Source organism: Excalfactoria chinensis, chromosome 11, assembly GCF_039878825.1.
Source record: "Excalfactoria chinensis isolate bCotChi1 chromosome 11, bCotChi1.hap2, whole genome shotgun sequence".
NCBI lineage: Eukaryota > Metazoa > Chordata > Aves > Galliformes > Phasianidae > Excalfactoria > Excalfactoria chinensis.
Genome location: NC_092835.1, coordinates 18,285,834 through 18,306,377, shown reverse-complemented (window position 1 = coordinate 18,306,377; position 20,544 = coordinate 18,285,834). Strand labels below are relative to the sequence as shown.

Genomic DNA, 20,544 nt, shown 5'->3' with positions numbered 1-20,544 from the left:
AGTGGAATCGATGATGATGATGAGCCAACAGCATGCTTCTCATCACTAATGGAGCAAATTGCTTACAGGACTATTAATAGAAGTACAGTCGTAAAGAGAGAATCCATTATGCTTCAGTACATAAGAAATGTTTCAAAGAAATATGCTGAGAAATCAGAGAGGATGCAGTAGGCAGTACACAGATTATCTGGGGCCCTAGAGCACACAGCAAAGAAGAGCACGTTGAGAAAGCTAGTCTTAGGCAAAGGAGGAGGTTAAGTGGTGGTCCACTGCAAATCTACAACTACTTGAAGATATGTTTTGATGAGTTAAATTCTTCTCCATGGGGGCAGTTTACCACCAGTGGCTGAGGAAGGTGTTTCTACTTTTGAGCTTCAAACCAGAACAAGGTTTTCTACCAAGTGGGTAATGCAGCACTGGAATGGAGCACTCAAGCCTTAGTGTCTCTGTCCTGTAAGGTTTCCTGGATTCATCTGGACAAAGCAACTGCTGATCTGACTGAGCACTGCCAGTACTCCTGCTTTGAGCAGGAGGCTTGACTAGAAAATGCCAAAGATCCAGAAAACCTGAAGTTTACTGACAACTTTGTAAGGCCTAATTGTGCTCCTGCTAGGCTTCGGGCTTATACTTTGATACTGAAAGCTGGGATTCCTACGCAAGGAGTAGAGACTTTAGGAAAAAAGCAGTCTTTTGGTTGACCACATTTATTCAAACTTCCCAGTCCACACAGAGTGCCTTTATGTATAGCTCACCTTTAAAGCAGCTTCAGTGGATGACCACTGCGTTTGGGCCAAACTTTCACCCCCAAGCAGAGAGGGGAAAAATCATTGGACAATTACCTAATCCTCCTATGATGCTGGGAAAATCCCTTTTATCTAAAAATCATGTGGTTAGCGCTCTGGAGCTTGAGAGGAAGCACACTGTGAGTGGGAAGTGTGAGTGTGCTTTCATGCACAGTGTTATTTCCTGAAAGCCGAAGCTATCCAAACAGCATCAACTTTCTCTGTTCAGCACACCCATTTGAAAGTGAAATTAATACAAGGGAGATGAGGCAAGGGTGAACAGGCAAAAAAGGCCCTATAGAAGGTAGGAAATGCAGCAAGTTGCTTCAGACACAGGATCTACTTTCTCCTTAACTTCAAAATTATCAACAATACCTTCACTGTTTAGTCTACACTTCTATCAAGCACTCGTTAATAATGTTTTCCCTTATTAAGGGTATTAGCCTGTCAGGTTCACACTCTACTACTGCAAAATCACTACTGGTAAAAGTCCTTACAATTAATTACACCTCTTAGGGATGGTTTTGTAGAGAATTCAAAGGTCTTAATTAAAAACAAGTTCTTCGACACAAATAGTTTGAATTACTTTTGTATTTTTAGAGTGCCACATGCTGGGTAAGTAGAGTGCTGGAACAATTCCACATCTGATTACTTTTCTCCATTATTGTTTTCAGTTTAAAAAAAACAAAACAAAACAAAAAAAAAAAAAAACAAAAAAAAACAAAAAAAAAAACAAAAACAAAAACAAACAAACAAACAAACAACAAAAAAAAAAACAATACCAACTCTAAAGCATAACTTTTATCCATGTCTGGAGAAACCAGAAACAGGGCAATTTCTAGTGCGGATCTGATTTAATTAAACATTTCTTGCTACTACTGAACATGTTAAATGATAAGGAAATTTACTAGTGTTTTACCTACACTTAATTTAGACAGGGAATTTTAAAACCTCTCACTTTTTTTGGAAATATGTAAATACTGGGCAAGGAACACATCTCTGTAGGATCAAACAAGGACCATCTTATGCAGCATTTAGAGAAAAAAAATTGAAAACAATAAAATTAGTTTGACTGTGAAAAGTAGGTTGCTTTGTTGTTGTTGTTTTTTATTTTGTTTTGAATTTGGTAAAATACTCAGAATAAAGCCTTCCAGCAAGGATTAATTAGTATGACAGACCTGGTGACTGTGCACTGCTATCAAGGACAGGGAAAGACAGTGAGATCCTGAACCATGTGCAAGAACAAGAATGAACAAGGAGGTAATCTGAGGAGCACGTAAGATGATTGGTATGTTAGTGTTTGCAGGATTCCATATTCACTGATTGAATACAACCATTACAGCATGGCAAGAAGGCTTGAGAGAGTTTATTATTTCACCTATGCATATTTGTTCAACTTGTTCATATCAAAAGACAGAAACAAAAGTTTTATCCTTTGAGATTTCAAGGAGCAAATGGTGAAAAAAACCTTCTAAGCTATTCAAAGTGCCCAAAGAATACATTTTAAAACCTATCCATAGCACTGCACAAAAAAACAGAGCATCTGCTTTTTTGTCTGAACTTGGTTTTGCAGTTCACTTGCAAGCTAAGACAATATAAAGGAAATGCAAACACATGTTTGGTCTTAACCAAAAAAGGTCTGGAACCCCCAGTACAAGAAAGACAGCTGTTAGAGAGGGTCCAGAGGAGGGCAACAAAGATGATCAGAGGGCTGGAGCACCTCTCCTGCACAGGCAAGCTGAGGGAGCTGGGCTTGTTCAGCCTGGAGAACAAAAGGCTGCGGGGTGACCTCATTGTAACCTTTCAGTACCTAAAGGGAGCCTACAAACAGGAGGGGAGTCAACTCTTGACAGCAGCAGATTACAGAAGGACATGGGGTTTAAGTTGAAGAAGGGAAGATTTAGGTTGAATGACAGGGTGAAGTTCTTTGCCAAGAGAGTGGTGAGGTGCTTGTTCTTTCACCATTTTCTTTCGCACTCATCTTTCACTTTCTCCTCTCCATTTCATTCTCCTATTTCAGTCATAATCCTACACCTCCTTCCACCTGTTCCTTTTTATATCAGCCTGTATGCAAATTAACATATGCCATCACTTCCTCATCCCATTCTTCAGGCATTAGATGGATCTTCATGTGAAGTTCAGCAGTAACAAATATTTGTCAGTAGATCAGGCTTTTCTTTCACAGTATCACAGTATCGTGCAAGTTGGAAGGGACCTTAGAGATCATCAAGTCCAACTCCCGGGATTCGAGCCTTCTGTGTAGCAGAGCGGCACTTCTACCACTTTCCTACATCTTTTTACATTCTCCATTGCCCAGTGAAGGCATTATGACTATGGTACTTTTTCAGGAGATAAATTGGCTTTCCTTTACATTTTTCCATAGTGCAACTTTATTTTTTTCCCCTTCAAATCTTCAGCAGCAGATATGTTAAAAGCATCTGAAATATGCAAATTGCTATTGACTTCAAGTCTACCTTTAGTCCTCTTGCAATTAATGACATGAAAAAAGAATTGTGAATTGCTCCAGTAAACGTCAGTGGACTTTCAGTTGTCTCTGCTTAAGGTGAAACCGCTCTGCTGAAACCAGCCTTAATTGAGTTCATATTCTCTGAATTTGGTCACTAGCACACTAAACTGGAGTTAAGTCCAACACTCCAGGAGATGAGTACTTCCTTCTCTTTTGTGAAAACAAGCCAACTAACACAAAGTATGTAAAAAAAGAGTTTACCTTTATTTTCCATCAGTCTTGAACTGCAAGTGTCACTGCCTTGTGCATATCAAAGAAGCCTTTGTCAACATATGACATTTTGAATTGGGCTAGAATCCATAAATCGTGTAAGCAGTGTGAAGAGCGAGCTCCTAAAGAGAAAAGCAGCTGGTTTTATGAGCAAAGGTCTACTTACAGAACTTTGATCCTCAGATGCAGTGAAGTATGAGATTCAGCTTTCAAAATCAAAACCCTACCAAATCAAAACTCTACGAAGGAGTTTGTAAGAAAACCAAACATTATCTGTAGGAGGCTCTCAACAAAAGTATCTAGTCTGGAAGTGGCCTCTGAGAATGAACAATTAAAATACACATTTAAAGACATCTTGCTTAAACTGGTCTCCTGAATAACTGCTTGACAGGAAAAGCAGGTAGCATTATGCAGCTATATTCTTTATTGTTAAGATACATGGAAAAGGCGCTTTTTGACATCAGGTTGCTTAAACCAAGTCAAAACCGGCTGTGGGGGAAGATGTAACTGTGAGCAAGTCACCAAAGAGACCTTATCACTGTGAAGCCTTGCGAGACTGGAGTGTAAGACGAAGAGCAAACAGCTTCAAAGGATAAACAGGAGGTTCTTTAGTATGCGCTGTTAATCTTGTCACAATAGAGAAATCTTTCATCCTTTATCAGTGTTGTTTGGGAGAAGTTAGGGCCAATTAACTGATAAAGAGGAATTGTTAGAGGAACAGGAACTTCTTATTTGTAGGTGGATGGTATATAAGAGGTATGTTGAACACAATAAAGTAGATCTATTCTGATGCTACAAGAAACTAAGAGCTCTCTAACTCGAATGAGCGCGGACACACAGCTCTTCGGTGTTAGGAAAGAGCTTTCTGCAAAATAACGGAAACGCAGTTATAAGAACAGAAATGACATACTAAAGGGTCTCTACATCATTATACACACTGAACTGTTGAAAAAAAAAATAGGAGAAATCTTCACTAAAAGGAATGAACTGCGGGATCTTGTTGGTGGGTTCTTTGGTTTTGTTTGTTTGCTTATTTTTTTCCTCTCTCTTTTATGCTGGGACTGCCATTATTAAGGTGCTGTGTGTAAGTGTTGAGCATTTGCTACAGTCTGTTGGATCTCACTATATAAATGAGGGACTCAGGGTGAGTCTGGTTAGCTACCTACCCATTCAGGTAAGAAAGCCATTGGAGATGAAGGCATAAAGGAGAGTCTGCTTGAGAGTATTTTCTCTACAAAATTTATCATACATATAATATTCAAATCAAATACTGAGAAAAATATCATTGTCTGAATTGTTTGCTTTTTTGCTTGGGCTGCTTGTTTCCATAGATTTGTTTGTTACCTCCTGATTAAGAAGTGATACACATAAAGAACAATATAATAAAAATAATTTATATATATATATGGGTATATTCATGGTTGAGCTACCAAGTTCTTGTATAAGAATATCTTTGCCTTCTAATCACGATTCTAAAGACTATTATTGCCATCTAAAATGGGGATTTCCACAGTTTGCTCAGGTCTGTACATGCACTTGCATCACTAGCAGCTGGCTTTCTTCATACCAAAATGACCACACTTGAGTATCATATAATGAATACTGTATGTTGTTACGAACACATATATTTATTATACTAGCAGCTTCAAGTCTGCATAGTATGACTTTGTAAGGATATAGGGTTGCCTAGAACAGAGATACATTCCTTTGAGTACCTGTTCTCTCCAGGATCCAGAGCAAGATGCAGAGAGCCAGCAAGGAAATTTTCAGCTAAACTTTAACTTGGTCAGATTTAAAATGATTTCATTCTAAATTACATATAATAGCTGTTGTCATGAAATAGTACCAAAGAGGTAAAATGGGCCTCTCAGCCTGTTGTCTCTAATGCTCAAAGTTTCTTCTCCTTTTGGTGAACCTCCCAAAAAAGCAAATTATGACATAATGGTGGAATTTTTTTTCTTATTTTCTTTATCCTAGCAGAGAATGTTTCACAGACACTGCAAGTTTCACATCTCTGATGTCATTCTAGTGAAAACAGTCTTAATTTATTTAAAGGAACTTTCTCAGCAAGTGAAAAACCATGAGAGAAGAATCTGAAGAAGACAGGCTGCTCTAAATGGTTTCTAATAGGTTCTATATGAGTTATCTTCTTCGTACTAGGCATTATGCATTGCAATCTGCTAAGACTCACAGAGATACAGTTCGTGTTCTTGTGTAAAGTAAAATCACAGCAGGGATAAGAAGGATCTGATTTAACATGAGCATGGTGCTCAAACACTACTGCAGGTGACTTCCTATGAACGCTGTCCTCAAGGCTCTCTGCAGACAGAGGAGAATCCAGGAAGCTCCCTTTGCAGCTTCTGGGGATTAAAGCTTGACCTATCTTTAAATAAACTAAATTCATAGTGCTATATCCATAAGGATCATGGAGTCATAGAATCTTTAAGGTTAGAAAGACCACTAAGATCACTGAGTCCAGCCATCAACCCATGCCTGTGACTGCTCTAGACCATGCCTCTCATTATATCTGCTCTTTTCTTGAAAACCTCCACGGGTAGACAATTTATTTTTCTTTCTTGCACCCCAGTGTAATTTCATTTTGTCCAGCACACCAACAACCTGTGACACATTACCACTATTTCTTCCTCTCATCCTTTCAGTGTTGTGAGAAATGTGGTTAAATCGTTTTCCTGTTGTTTCATCAGTGGGATTTTCTGGTAAATTGTTGTAGCCAGGCTTGCAAAATATCCACTTTCATTTTGAGAATGTGGAACCTACTTTTAGATTCAACTAAAAGCAAAAACTGTCGCTTTCACCATTAATTAAAAACCCATACTGTAGCATAATCATTTTTCCTTTTTATAGGCTCTCTTTACAAGATTAAAAGCAAAAGACTTGCATACATACAACAGAAAATATGGAATATCACAGATTAAATAAATAGAGCATAGGGCTGAGAGTTTGTTTCTAGCCCTAACAAACAGTTCATGTGTTGAGAACATCATCTGCTGAGCTATGCTGTGTGGTTGTTTTTTTCTCTTGCTGCCTTTTCTGCAAGTTTGGTCTCTCTTCCCTTGTGTTACCTCATTTCTTGGAAGAGTTACAAACTCCCATCTGGAGCACTGCGTCCAGGCCTGGGGCCCCCTGTACAGGAAAGATATGGAGCTTTTGGAACAGGTCCATAGGATCAGAGGGCTGAAGCACCACTCCAATGAAGAAGGGTTGAAGGAGTTGGGTTTGTTTAGCCTGAGGAAGAGAAGGCTCTGGGAAGATCTCACAGCAGCCTTCCAGTACTTGAGGGAAGCTTATAAGCAGGAAGGGAACTGTCTTCTTAGCTGTTCTGATAGTAATAGAATAAGGGCTTTAAACTAAAGGAGAGGAAAATCAAGTTTGATCTTAAGAAATTATTTCCTCAGGTGGTGATGAGGCCCTGACACAGCTACCCAGAGAGCTGCGGGTGCCTCATCCATGGACATGCTCAAGAACAGGCTGGATGGGGCCCTGAGCAGCTGGAGCTTGGGGGGCACCCAGCCCATGGCAGGGGTTAGAACAAGATGATCTTTAAGATCCCTTCCAAATCAGACCAAGACAATTCCTCTTCACTCAGTGCAGACCAGGCAAGCCAGAAGGTCAGACACCCATGGGTTAGGGAGTTTTCTGTAGCAGTGCTGAACAAACTGCTATAGGGTGAAATGACACAAAGAAATAAGAGTTTGAGGTAAAAAGTGCTAGTAAAACCAGTGGTGATGACAGAGTGATTTGCAGGAGAACAGGAGTGGGAGCTGCACTGGAACATTTGAAACTAATTTAGAAGAAAACTTTCAGGAATGCACACTGAACATATGTACTTATGGTACAGAGTACGTTTGCTTGGTATTGTTAAGTTAATCCATTTATCCCACATTCTGGGATACTTTTACACTTAGCTTTGAAGACCATCGCAAACACTGGTGCTAAGCTGGCAGAAGTACAAAGCATTCCAAAAGGATTTGGATTATATTACATGAAATATTTTGCAGGCATTAGATGTTTTGTAAAACTTGCAGAAATTTGTGAAACCAGAACAGCCTTGGTGTGCATTTGAACAAACAAGGATGTAACTGCAGATGAATTGTACATAAGCTTTGAGTGAAGCCACAGAAAAGATTCAGCTGAGAAAGAAACAGGACATATTGTCAGTGAACATTTTGTTAGGAAGTATTTATTTCTGAGAAAATTAACTAAAATTCTTTGAGACTACAAGTTAGGGGACAGATGCACAGATGTAGCAGCTTTGTGAAGAGTTTTAGACTGCCGTCACATTTCAAATAAAAAATGTTTACAAAAGTAAACATATTTTACTGAAAATGAAGCAGAGATGAAGCTGATGAGGCTTTTTATGAGAAAATAAATCTCTCCAGATTTATAAATCCTACTCCGCAATACTTATGTGAGGAGACCCATTGCTGCAGTGTTAATCCACAGCTGGCTTCCATGTCCCACTGACACGACCTGCTAACAAGTGTGCCACATTTGCTTGCTGTTCCTGCACAGCTGAGACTGAAATTCAACTTCAGATAATTACTTTATTTATTAAGAAATCTTTAAAATTCTGCTATTACCAGCTGAATTGAAGTCACTGGCAGTGGCAAACAAGTAATAACTTAGAATCATAGTTGTGTTCAGCTGGCTGTCAATGGGCACACCAGAACCTTTTCTCTGCATAGCCCTCCAACCACTCTGCTCCAAGATTGCAGTGATGTTTAGGACTTTTGTGACCAAAATGCAGGACTCAGCACTTGATCTTGTTGAAGTGCATCCCACTGGCCTCAGCCCAGATCCCTCTGTAGGGCCTTCCTACCCCCAGGCAGATCCACACTTCTTCCCAGCTTGATGTCATTGGCCAACTTAATGAGAGTGCACTCAATTCCCTCATCCAAATCAATAAAGATATTGAACAGTACCAGATCCAGTACTGACCCCCTGGGGAGCACCACGTGGGACTGGTTCCCACCTGGATGTAACTCCATTCATCACCATTCTCTGGACCCGGCCCCCCAGCCAGTTTTCTACCCAGAGTAGAGTGCACCTGTCCAGCCATGGGCCACAGTTTCTGCAGGAGGACACAGTGGGAGGCAATCCAAGGCTTCACTAAAGTCCAGGTAGACTACATCCACAGCCTGTACCTTCTCCTGCTCACAGAAGGTGGTAAGGTTGTTCAGGCAGGACCTGCCTTTCACGAGCCCACGCTGGCCGTCTCGCACATGCAGTGTGATCGCAGTCGACACGATCTGCTCCGCGCCGTTCCCATCGCTGCCTTCATGACGGACGGACCGCAGGTCTGCAGCTGCGGCGGCCCTGCTCCACCGCCCGGCGGCAGTGCGGGACCGCAGAGCTCTCCGCTCCTGCACCGTGCGGCGGGGCCGGGCAATGCAGCGGCCCGACCCGAGTGCCTCGGGTGTGCGGCACAGGACCCCAGGGAGAGAGGGGTCAGAGGTGGGAAGAAGGGGAAAGGGCAGACGTTTTTACACGTTGCTGGCCTGACGCTGCCATTTACTGCTGGTGGGTATTCTGCTCCCGTGCTCGTGTGCCCCGGACAGGGAGGCGTAGCCTTGAGGGTAAAGAGCAGGGCATGAAATCACCATTCCTCTAGCCTTTTTTTTCTGTCGTTGCTCCTGGCTGCGACTGCAGGTACATCATGCAGTGACGTGAGCCTCGGGTTCCTTAACAGTTAATGTTCTTCGGTGTGTTTTTTTTTGTTTTTTTTTTTTTGAGAGTGGCTGGAGCTGTGAGATATTCTCACCAGAAAAACACTCTTCTGTGCTTGGAAGCGTCTCCGTAGTATAAGGAGGAATGCTCTCACCTTGAAACAAATGTGCTTACTTTTGAAAGATTTGTTGTTTTGGCTTATCTGCAAGAATATTAACAGCAAGTTTAATGTAGTGGAACACAGAGCACCAGCAACTGTACAGAGGAGTTAATTGGCAGTATTGGGATAAATGTTGCCCAGTGCTTGGTAGGTCTCAACAAAATGACTTCCCATTCACAAGAATTATTGACATTTCAAGCAAGTAAACATTTTCCTGATTTTTAGGTTTCTTGGAAATGGGGCAGAAGCACTAGATGGACTATATATATACACACAGGTTGTACTCCAAGCAGCTGCAGAACCCTGCAAAAAATTGTTCATGACAATTTCATTGAAACTTACAGAGATACGATACAGAGAGGTTTTTTTACATCGTGTCTTTCACTCTTAACACCCACAGAACTGACCAGAACTGATTTACAGAGAAGTCAGCCCAGGTTTGGGTGTCTCCCTGGAAACAGAACACTCAGAAGTTTCAGGCTCCCAGTTCCATGCTGGAAGTGCTCAAACCTGGAAACCTGCTGTAAACTTGCCATTCAGTTCCTCCCTACACATCACACCTTTTCAGGGTGCTAGCCCATCCCATAGCATCCATCACTTTATAGATCCCTGCAACATTTCAGCACAATTCTGAAGTGAGGACACAGAACAAGTCCAGGACGTGGGGTCACATGTGGTGATATGGATTTAATAGCATGAGGCACTTGAAAACTTGAAAGTATTCCTGGATGTTTGTCAAGATAAGAAATAATTTCACCCATTGCAGACTAGTGGATAATGAAGAAATGTGGCATTCTGTCTGACTCATTTATTTATTTATTTATTTTTATTTTGAATTTAAATAGATTTATTAGTAGCTTTAAGTTTGTCTGTAGATTGGTATTTTTATTCCATCTTTTTTTTTTTTTTTTTTTTTTTTTTTTTTTTAAGAGTGACTTCTTTGTGGTTTTGTAATTATTGGGGTTATTAATCCGTTTAGTCCTGGTTTTAGAAATGTGGCAATCTTCCTCTATAGAAAAGTTCAACAAATGACCTTTATCCATTAAAAGGAACAATAACAAAAGCACAGAACCAAATCTCTCTGTTCCCAGACATAATCTTGTAAGAACAATGATAAAGGGGTAAGCAGTGAAAAAGAACAAGGTGAGTATAATTTTGTATTGAGGTCAGTCAAGATGCATAGACGTAGGAGAGAGAGCAGGGAGGGGATCAGTGCAAGACTCCAGAGACCTGAAAAAAAAGCAAAAGCAGAACCCAGGTGCAAACCTAAGAGGTTTGTAACCCTCTTCTGTTCTTAGAATACAATGTGAAAAGGATTTAAAACCAGTTCTGCAATGGATACCAAGGGTAGATCTCCCATCATTCCAGATCCTGCTTAACTCAGTGCCAGTTGAACATTTTTAAACAGGACTGAAGATTGATTTCATCAATAATAACTTTATATATGAATCTTGTACAACTCTTTCCTGGAAAGATTTGAGCTTGTAAAAATTTTTTGCATGTTATCATCACACATCAGTGTTGGCTTGAGGAAAAAAGTCCTATAGCTAATAAGTAAAACCAAACTGTCCTGTGAAATCTTAACACAAGCACTCTATATTCTAGAGGGTTTTTGGCATTTGTCCCTGACGTTAAAAGTCCTTTATGTTGTTCCACTGCAGTCTATTCTGTTTCTAATTATTTAAGAAACTAAGCATCTTAGGTAACCCCCAACCTGATGCTATCAGGAAAGAGAAGTGGAATTCCTTATATAACTGTATCTCAGTTACAAAGCAAACCTCTAACAGCAGTGACTGGATAGCAGTGCTAATGGAGTGAGATTTAGGCAAGAATGGAAAAAAGTGCAAAAACCTGCTAGTGTTTTCAACTGAGTTACATCAGGTACATGCTACAGTCGTGGTTTCTGTCAACCAGGAGAGTCTGGAACAGATTAAGTGTTCAGCTGTCTGCTGCGCTGACAGTGCGGAGCCTTGGAGAGATGAGATTTTGGGAAGCATCCAAGTGGCTTATGTACTTTCAGGTGCTTTACACAGAAACTTGCATGTAGGAATAACTTCAGCTGTAAAAGAAGATCAGTGCTTTTTTACATAAATATTTTTACATAAGACATTGTTTTAATATTTTAGTTACTGCTTAAGTAAGGCAAAAAATGTGAGCTACTTCCTCAGTCAGTAGTTGTTCTTGCCAAAGTCTGCAATGAACACCTGGTCAAGAGCGGTACTTCATCCTCAAGATTTCCAACTATGCTGACACTGTTTTGAAACCTCCTGCTCTGGTTGTCCATTCTCCTGCTGATAATTCCCCTTGGTGCATCTTTAGAAGCTCTTCCAAAACCTTTCTCTGTTTGTGGAAGGCCCAAATGCCTCTGTTTACTGCCAGATTTTTTTTTGCTTTGATTCATATACAGAATTATCCACCATGAGGAATGTCAAGTCTCTTTCTTTACTTTGGTTTTCTATCCAAATGAGAGCTAGGATAAAACTTACTTGTGGATAATTTAGTATTGCATTCAATTGTGTTCAGTTGAGTGACTGAGCAGAACAGTTTAGGTCTAAAGGGACTATACTACTGATGCTAGTGTCACCAATGTAAAGGACAATATCTCAACTGCAAGTCTGAGAAATTCTGAGAAGCAAGTTTGCTTTTAGAAGTAGCAATATAGTCAGAGCAGAATCAGTAGAACATAATCTGATTCCCAGTAGAACATATCTGATTATTTGATCTTGGCACTGCATGCTCCTCCCAGTCTCCTAAAGTAAGTTTTTAGAGCAATAGTCTGAAAGTTGATCCATCCACATGGTTCAGGAAACATCAGTAGATACAGACAGACAGCAGACACAGGAAAACTGATCAGTAAGTCTGAGTGTTTCTGAGTACAACCTGTTTTCAGAAATACCATAGCAGGGACTCCAAAGCCTCCCAGGGCAGTTTGTTCCAGGCCATCTATTACATGGGTTCATTCTGCTGTGAAAGTTTTCCCAAGTGCCCTGCTTAGAGCCCTGTGGTAATATGACAGCACTACGTCCTGTGCAGAGCTCTGCAGCAACCTTTTATGTTTTTAAATTCACTATCATGCCTCAATGCCTCCCTTTCTAGAATGAACAATCTTAATTGTTCCAATCTTTGTGTGGATCACAGAGTTCAGTTTCTCTTCTTTTCCACGGACTGCATTATTTTCTGTATATTAATTACCCGGAAACAGTATGTGAGTTGATTCTTGGAACTCGGAATGAATCACTGTTTGATTACTTTTCTGATTTCTGGGTAAGTTTTGGACAGGATCTGAAGGCAACTTACAGAAACCATAAGAAATTATGGTGCAGAGGTCTTGGAGTGAAGCTAGATAGATCATGATATTATTTTTTCAAGATGCAGTAATTACACTGTGTGCAACCTAGTGATATTATTTAGCACAGAATTGACCACAGAATTGACCATCTTTTTATTCCTGCTGGGGATTTGTGGTGGTTTGCTTTGAAAACAACATATACCAAAATCTTTTTGGTATCCTGTTGTTTGTTTGTTTTAGTTCACCTGTTGTCTGTAAGGTTGTACATACCTCAGACATAACTAGAAGGATTTTTATTTTTTTTAAATCACAAGTTATGAGTCTATGGCATCTCTGTTTCTGGACCAAATAGCAGGATTTCAAAATTATTTGGTATTACAGGACAATCTCTTCATATCCTGGCTTGCAGGAAACGGTGAATTCTGGTGATAAAGCATAAGTGCTTGAAGGTGAGTTTTGGGAGTGCTTAAAGGGATGGCAATTAAAGAATTTACATATAGTGAAAGATTACATCTTTCACATTGGTAAGTGACATTTTACACATACATACAGAACTATGTCTATGTCCTGAGGTATTACAGATAAGAATGTTCAGTGATGTTGGGTGGTGAGGAGGGGGAACACACTACAGTTTACATTGTGCTTTAGTGGGTAAGGATCTAGAAACTCCAGTCTAGTGTTCAGATTCAGATTATTTATTAGCCAACTTCTTTCTCTCCAACAGGTAAGTGCCCTGGATATCTAGAAGTGCGATGACACAGAGCAGAGCCCACTGAGGAAAGCCAGATCTGCATTCAACTCCACAAACAAGCAAATTGGTGATGCTGAGTAAGTTCTTCCTGCTTTCACTGTTTGAATTGCCTAGAAAGATTTGTATTTACTTTTCATCAGCTCCCTTTCCTTTGGAAGACTTTTGTTATTTTCCAGCTCAACCCTTAAAGACCAACTTGTGCTGCTTATAATTTACTTACCAAGCTTGCTGCCATGGAGAATCAAGAGTGGGATGCTGTGCAAGGGATGATGAGAAGGCAGCAGCATTGTCCTCATCAGCAAAGGCTATAGTCCTGCAGCACCTGAACAAGAGGAGCAGAGCAGATCATCACCCAAGTCCCAAGCAGATAATTATAGAATCATTAAGATTGAAAAACACCTCTCAGATCCCCAAGTCTGCCCCCACCATGCCCACTGCCCGCGTTCCTCCATGCCACATCCCCATCGCTCTGGAACACCTCCAGGGATGGTGACTCCCACACCTCTCTAGGCAGCTGTGGCCTCACTGCCATTTCAGTGAAGAAATTGTTCCTAATATCCCACCAGACCCCCTCCTGAAGAAACTTTAGGCCGTCAGTTCTCATCCCATCACTGTTACCTGGGAGCAGAGGCCATCTCCCCTCACCACAACTTCCTTTCAGGGGTTGCAGAGCCATGAGGTCTCCCCTGAGCTCCTCTTTTCCACACTGACCCATCCCATCTGAGGGAATCCTCAGCCGCTCCTCAGTGTAGAGTAGGACTGAGACCAGGACAAGACCAGTAAGGTGCTATGCTGAGCACAGTTCAAATAAATTCCTAGAGCTTGAATGAAGTCCCTGGACCAGAGGCATGGTGATGTGGGGTGAGGCTGTAGATGAAACTGATGGAGAACAGTTAAAATCCATTAATATTCTCAGCATTCTCAGCATTCATTCAATTAGGAAAAACTTGCACAAATGAGATTTTGCTTTTGTAAATGGGAGTCAGACATTTAGCAATGTAAGGGACTAGAAGAATGTAAGTCATGAGAGGGCTGTCAGTCATAGCCGAGAGAGTAGAAGCAGATCTGAACCAGGATGCCAGAAAATTTTTGTACACAGGGGATTTGATATTTAGGCTGTTTCAAGAATGTGAAGTTTTGGAATAACTTGGAACAAGAAAACTACTTTTTTTTTCCCTTTCTTCCTCCCACCCCCTTGCCTCCAGTTATTTAACACCGACTTGGAAAGACAGACTTAAATTACCTTTTTTGCTGTTTAAATTTCTGCAGGATTTTTTTTTCTCCTCTTTCCCTACTTCTACGTGACTACTTTGTTATTAGCATGTCTTCAGTGTAATTCTGCACTACTTGTATTTGGACACTGGTCCAAAACAATGAGGATGTTGACTGTTATTTAGATCAGCACACTGATCTGGGTGTATTTTAGATTCCAGTACAGTAAATATTTATTAGACAATAAATAAAATTCCTAAATAAATGAATATTTGACTAAGAGAAAGAAAGAAGAGCCAATCTGAGCAGAGACAGGAATTTCAGTTGAAGTTATTTAAATGTTTGCATTCTGTGGGAAAAACAGCTTTTTCACATGGTGGATTCTGTGTTTCCAAGTATCTCTGTGTGATCACTAAAGGAACTATCTTGTTTGGAATGAATGGAAGAATTCTTCTGCATCAGAAATCCATAATTTCTCCTGTTACTGGCAGATATAAGTACATCTCATATATAATTTGCTCATGTCAGTAGAGTAGAAGGTTAAGAAGGTGGCTACTGATTTTCCCCAGAACAAAAGACAGAGATCATTTTAAAGATGCCCTTAAGCTCATTGGAACCTGGAACAGACACAGCCATTCTCAAGCTGGCTTGTTTTCCATTTCTGTTAAAGCATGTGCCTGGCAGCAGTACTGTCACATGAATCATGGCTGAAAAGTTATCCAGTTAGTTCTAGTAAGTGCCAGCCTGTAATGCTGGCACTGAGATCTAAATGATCATAGGACCATTTGAGTTTGAGGGACACTCAAAGGCCCTCTGCTCACACTCCCTGCACTGAGCAGGGACGCCCACAGCTCCATCAGTGTTCAGAGCCCTGTTCCCTGACCTGGGCTGTCTGCAGGGATGGGGCACCACCAACTCTCTGTGCAGCCTGTGCCACTGCCTCACCACCCTGAGTGTAAAAATACCCAACCTAAATCTCCTGTTTGAGTTTGAAACAATTTCCCCTTGTCCTGTCACAGCAGACCCTGATAGAGTCTGATCCCTTTTTTCTTACATCCCTTTAAAATACATAAAGACCACTACCGTGCCCCCCAGAGCCTTCTCTTCTACACCTGCACAGCCCCAGTTCTCAGCCTGTCCCCACAGGGAGGTGTTCCATCCCTCAGGTGATTTTTGTGGCCCACTTCTGGATGCGCTCTAGTCAGTCCATACCTCTACTCATCTGGATGCAGTGCTCCAGGTGAGGTGTCACCAGCACAGCGTGAAACATCTTTTTTCTCTCAAATGAGATGAAGTGAATATATCAATCTTGATTAATGAACATTTTCTACCGCCTGAAGAATACAATTTAATATAGTCTCTGGGCTCTCTGGGAATGTGCACTTTCCTATGGTCTGCTACCACTGCTGATTTTCATTCCCAGTGTATTGTCACTAGAAGAAGAGGGACTATGATTTCATTCTATGACAAGGTGACCTGCTTAGTGGATGAGAGTAAGGCTGTCTATGCAGTCTACCTGGTCTTCAGTAAGGCTCTTGACACTGTCACACACAACATCCTCGTGGACAAGCTGGCTGCCCACAGTTTGGATGGGCGTGCACCCCTCTGGGTGAAGCACTGGCTGGATGGCCGGGCCCAAAGAGTTGTGGTCAATGGAGTTAAATCCTGTTGGCAGCTGGTCACGAGTGGTGTCCTCCAGGCCTTGGTAGTGGGGCCACTTCTATTTAACATCACTATTAATGATCTTAATGAGGGGACTGAGTAAGTTTGCAGACAACACCAAGTTAGGAGGGAGTGTTGATCTGCCTGAGGGGAGAAGGGCACTAAAGAGGGACCTGGATAGACCGGATCAATGGGCCAAGGCAAACTGTATCCTTTTCAATAGGACCAAGTGTCGGGTCCTGCATTTTGGTCACAACAACCCCAGGCAACACTACAGACTTGGGGAGGAGCGGCTGGAAAGCTGCCTGATGGACAGGGACCTTGGTGTGCTGAATATGAGCCAGCACTGTGACCAGGTGGACAAGACGGGCCAATGGCATCCTGGCTTGTATCAGGAATGGTGTGGTGAGCTGGACTAGGGAAGTCATCCTGCCCCTGTACTCAGCATTGGTGAGGCCTCACCTCGAGTGCTGTGTTCAGTTTGGGGCACCTCAATACAGAAGGGACAAGGAGATGCTGGAGCAGGTCCAGAGAAGGGCAACAAGGCTTGTGAAGGGCTTGGAGAATATGGCCTATGAGGAGAGACTGAAGGAACTGGGGCTGTTTAGTGTGGGGAAAAGGAGGCTGAGGGGAGACCTTATTGCTCTCTTCCAATATCTGAAAGGTGCTTACAGTAAGAGCGGGGCAGGTCTCTTCTCAGTGGTGACAGGTGACAGGACGAGGGGAAATGGCCTCAAGTTACTTCAGGGTAAGTTTAGGTCGGATATCAGGAAATAATTCTTTAGAGAAAAGGTTGTTAAGCACTGGAATGGGCTGCCCAGGGAGGTGGTTGAGTCACCATCCCTGGATGTGTTTAAAAACTGTTTGGATGTGGTGCTCAGGGACACAATTTAGCGGAGGGTTGTTAGTTAGGGTAGGATGGTTAGGCTGTGGTTGGACTCTGTCGCCTCCCGATCCGGCGACAAGTTAAGGCTGCCGTGTGAAAGTACCGTGCCTCAGCGCACGGGGAACAGACGGAACTCACACACAGTGCGTAACGCCGAAAGTACAAGTTTAATGCCTCACAACAAACCCTATATAGTGGTACAGGTGACCGCCCCTGTGTGACACTCGTGACCTCCCTGACTCCACCCCAGGTGCACGCAGGCACCACCTACCCAATACCCAACATCTCCCCCCTCTTTATCATCTGCAAGTCCCTGTAAAGGTTCCCCCACTTACTCCCAGTTACCCCAAAGGTGATTCTCACATTTAAGGCTATTCCACAAACAAATCAAACATTAAACATATGCAAAAAACAATTAAGCCGTCACAATAACATACCAAAGAGATGCAGCTGCAGCGCCTACAAACCTGAAAACACATAACAGCAGCTATCTGCCTAACAGTTTTTGAAATGCTGTATGGCAACACCTAGTCAACTTGAAAAGAACAATGCATTCAAGTTCAAGATAACAGCGCAGTACACAACAGAGTTACAGTTTTTCCAAGTTCAATGTAACACTATTGTAAAGAATCTTCATGGCATTCCAGATCAGTCCAGTGTGCATTACAAATATCACACTCCATAACCAAATAACAAGACAAAAACATATTGGTTGTGCAGAATCGTTCCAAATGTCCACTGCTGGGGGATTATCCAGGAACAAGTTCTCCCCCGCTCACGAACTATCAGTCCGGCATGAAGACTAGATTCCCAGTTCGTACCTTCAGGCACATTGGGAGCAACACTGTCTCATGTGCCATTACCAGCAAGCTGCTGGCCAGTGTTGACGTCAAATCACTGGCTTCACTGGAGACATTAACCAAGGAGACGTTGACCAAAACCGGTGCTGAAATGTTCGGATCCTCACAGTGCGCAGGATGGCTTGTCTTTTGGTGCCGGCTTAACCCAACATGCCGGCAGCCAGCGGGGCCCACTTGGGGTCCCGACACAGGCGTATCCCCTGCCCATGACGAGGAGTGGCATAGGGTCTGGGAGCCATGACCCTCCGTCAGGTCTGATCAGGACCTGACCTATTGGAGTCCGTTCAGTCAGCTGATGGTCTCCCATCCGATTCTCCAGATGCTTTAAACTAAACAGTGCACACAGGAGGAGAGCATGTGGGCACAGCTCAAGTCCCTCCAGCCCTCCCCCCTCTTTAAGCGCACGAAAACGCCCCTTCAAGGTCTGATGTGCACGCTCCACAATAGCCTGGCTGGTGCTGTTGCCAGGAATACCAAAGGTATGCTTAATGCCCCAAGCTGTACACCAGTGTCCAAAACATGCACTTCTATATCCTGGGCCATTGTCAGTCTTTAACTCCTGAGGTGCACCCATGACAGCGACAGCCATGTGCAACACTCTTATGCACTGCATGGCAGTCTGTCCAGATTGTGCCACAGCCCAGAGAAAACCACTGCATGTGTCAATTGTGACATGCAAGTGATGGAAACACCCAAACTCTGGGAAACCCGTAGCATCCATCTGCCGAACCTTATTTGGTCTCAAACCTATGCAACAACAACTGAAATGTGAAACATCTAGAGTTCACCCCTGCAGGAAACGTGTTAGCCGAATGGCAACCTGGGCAATTCTGTACAACATCACATGCAACAACTGAAATGTAAAACATCCTGTGCAGTGACCATGCTGACTGCTGGAACCGCCCACGTGACACTTCAGCAGCGGCACACAGACCAACCGCAGCCATGCAGCAAGCGGCACCAGCACACACTGATTCCCCCCCACAACCCCGGACGCCGTCCCGACCACCCCTCCCACAAACTGCACCGTTGGCTCCAGCGGCCACTCTCCAGGCCAAGATCACAATGGGAGTGTGGCAACGTCTGCAGCAGTATCCACCAGAAACTCCAGGGTCGTATGGGGTCAACAAACCAACAATGTGTATGCAGATCCGGAGACCCCCAGCTCCGCAACCTACTAGCACTGAATAACACAATCTACGGGCATTTATCTCAGGAATCAGATTGCACCCGGTCAGAATGCATTCTTGTGCCTTGATGGTCCAGCGTTCAGCAGCCTCGGCTGCTTCCCTCCCCAAGTCCCGATCACTCGGACTCCTAAACGCTTTATTCCGACAGCGCAAGGATGCCTCACTACCTGAGGCTGACAGCTTTTTTATCTGCGTTAACTCCGTTTCAAAGTCTGCCTCCTCCTCGCTAGTCGAGGACTCCTCGGCGCCACTCCGTTCTGCTTCCCCTCTCTTTGTTTCCTCAGAGACCTTTAGTTGAGGGTACGGGGGTGGCATAGCGGAGAACACAGGCGGCTGAATAGGGGCAGCCGCGTCCGCCACCAGTCCTGGCGGTTTCTCCCCCAGAAAATAGATAAACCCTCGCCCCCCCCATAGCCCAGAGCCCTCCCGACTCATCCTCCCCCCACTTCAAATGTCCCATGGGGGGAGCAGAGGGGGCTGTTGGAATCTGTAACGGGGCTAATAATGGGGTTTTCTCCTCAGCTATTGAGGCCCTTTGTTTCTCTACCTCTTCTACTGAGTCTCCCTCTTTTGTCTCCTCTCGATCACCTAGCTCCTGTCCTCGAGTCTTCTCCTCCTCCTCCCCCTCGGAATCAATAGGCCCCAACGAGGTGTTAATGGCTCGCCATAGCTCCTGCTCCCCCTTGGCCGATCTAGTTAACTTTCGAAGAGCGCCAAGGGCGGGTAGCAGCTTCTGCGCCTCCTCGTCCCCTGCACAAGCTCGCTCAAAAAGCTCCTTGCTTGCTTTCTCTAATGCCGACCGACTCACACAGTGAGAAACTTCGTCAGCCAGACCTCTCCACATCATCCACTTAAAAAGCGGATCGAGGTCCTCATCATCCACTTCACACCACACCCGTGAAGCCATCCCCCACAGCATACTCACCCACTGTCCCATAATCAGAACTATAATGGAGTTGCTGTCTCACACACACCGGTCCGGACCACTCTCACCACATCACGTACGGGGTCACCAATTGTCGCCTCCCGATCCGGCGACAAGTTAAGGCTGCCGTGTGAAAGTACCGTGCCTCAGCGCACGGGGAACAGACGGAACTCACGCACAGTGCGTAACGCCGAAAGTACAAGTTTAATGCCTCACAACAAATCCCATATAGTGGTACAGGTGACCGCCCCTGTGTGACACTCGTGACCTCCCTGTCTCCACCCCAGGTGCACGCAGGCACCACCTACCCAATACCCAACAGACTCGATGATCTTTAAGGTCTTTTCCAACCTGAGTGATTCTATGATTCTATGACTGAAGGCTGGTGAGGGGATCCAGCCC

The 20,544-nt window shown here is 43.3% G+C and overlaps 1 pseudogene; it reads right to left on the bottom strand.

Moving 5' to 3' along the window:
• The window catches only part of LOC140257513 (receptor-interacting serine/threonine-protein kinase 2-like), a 29,957-nt pseudogene extending 9,833 nt beyond the window's left edge, over positions 1-20,124 (bottom strand).
• Positions 20,125-20,544: the final 420 nt, after the last annotated feature.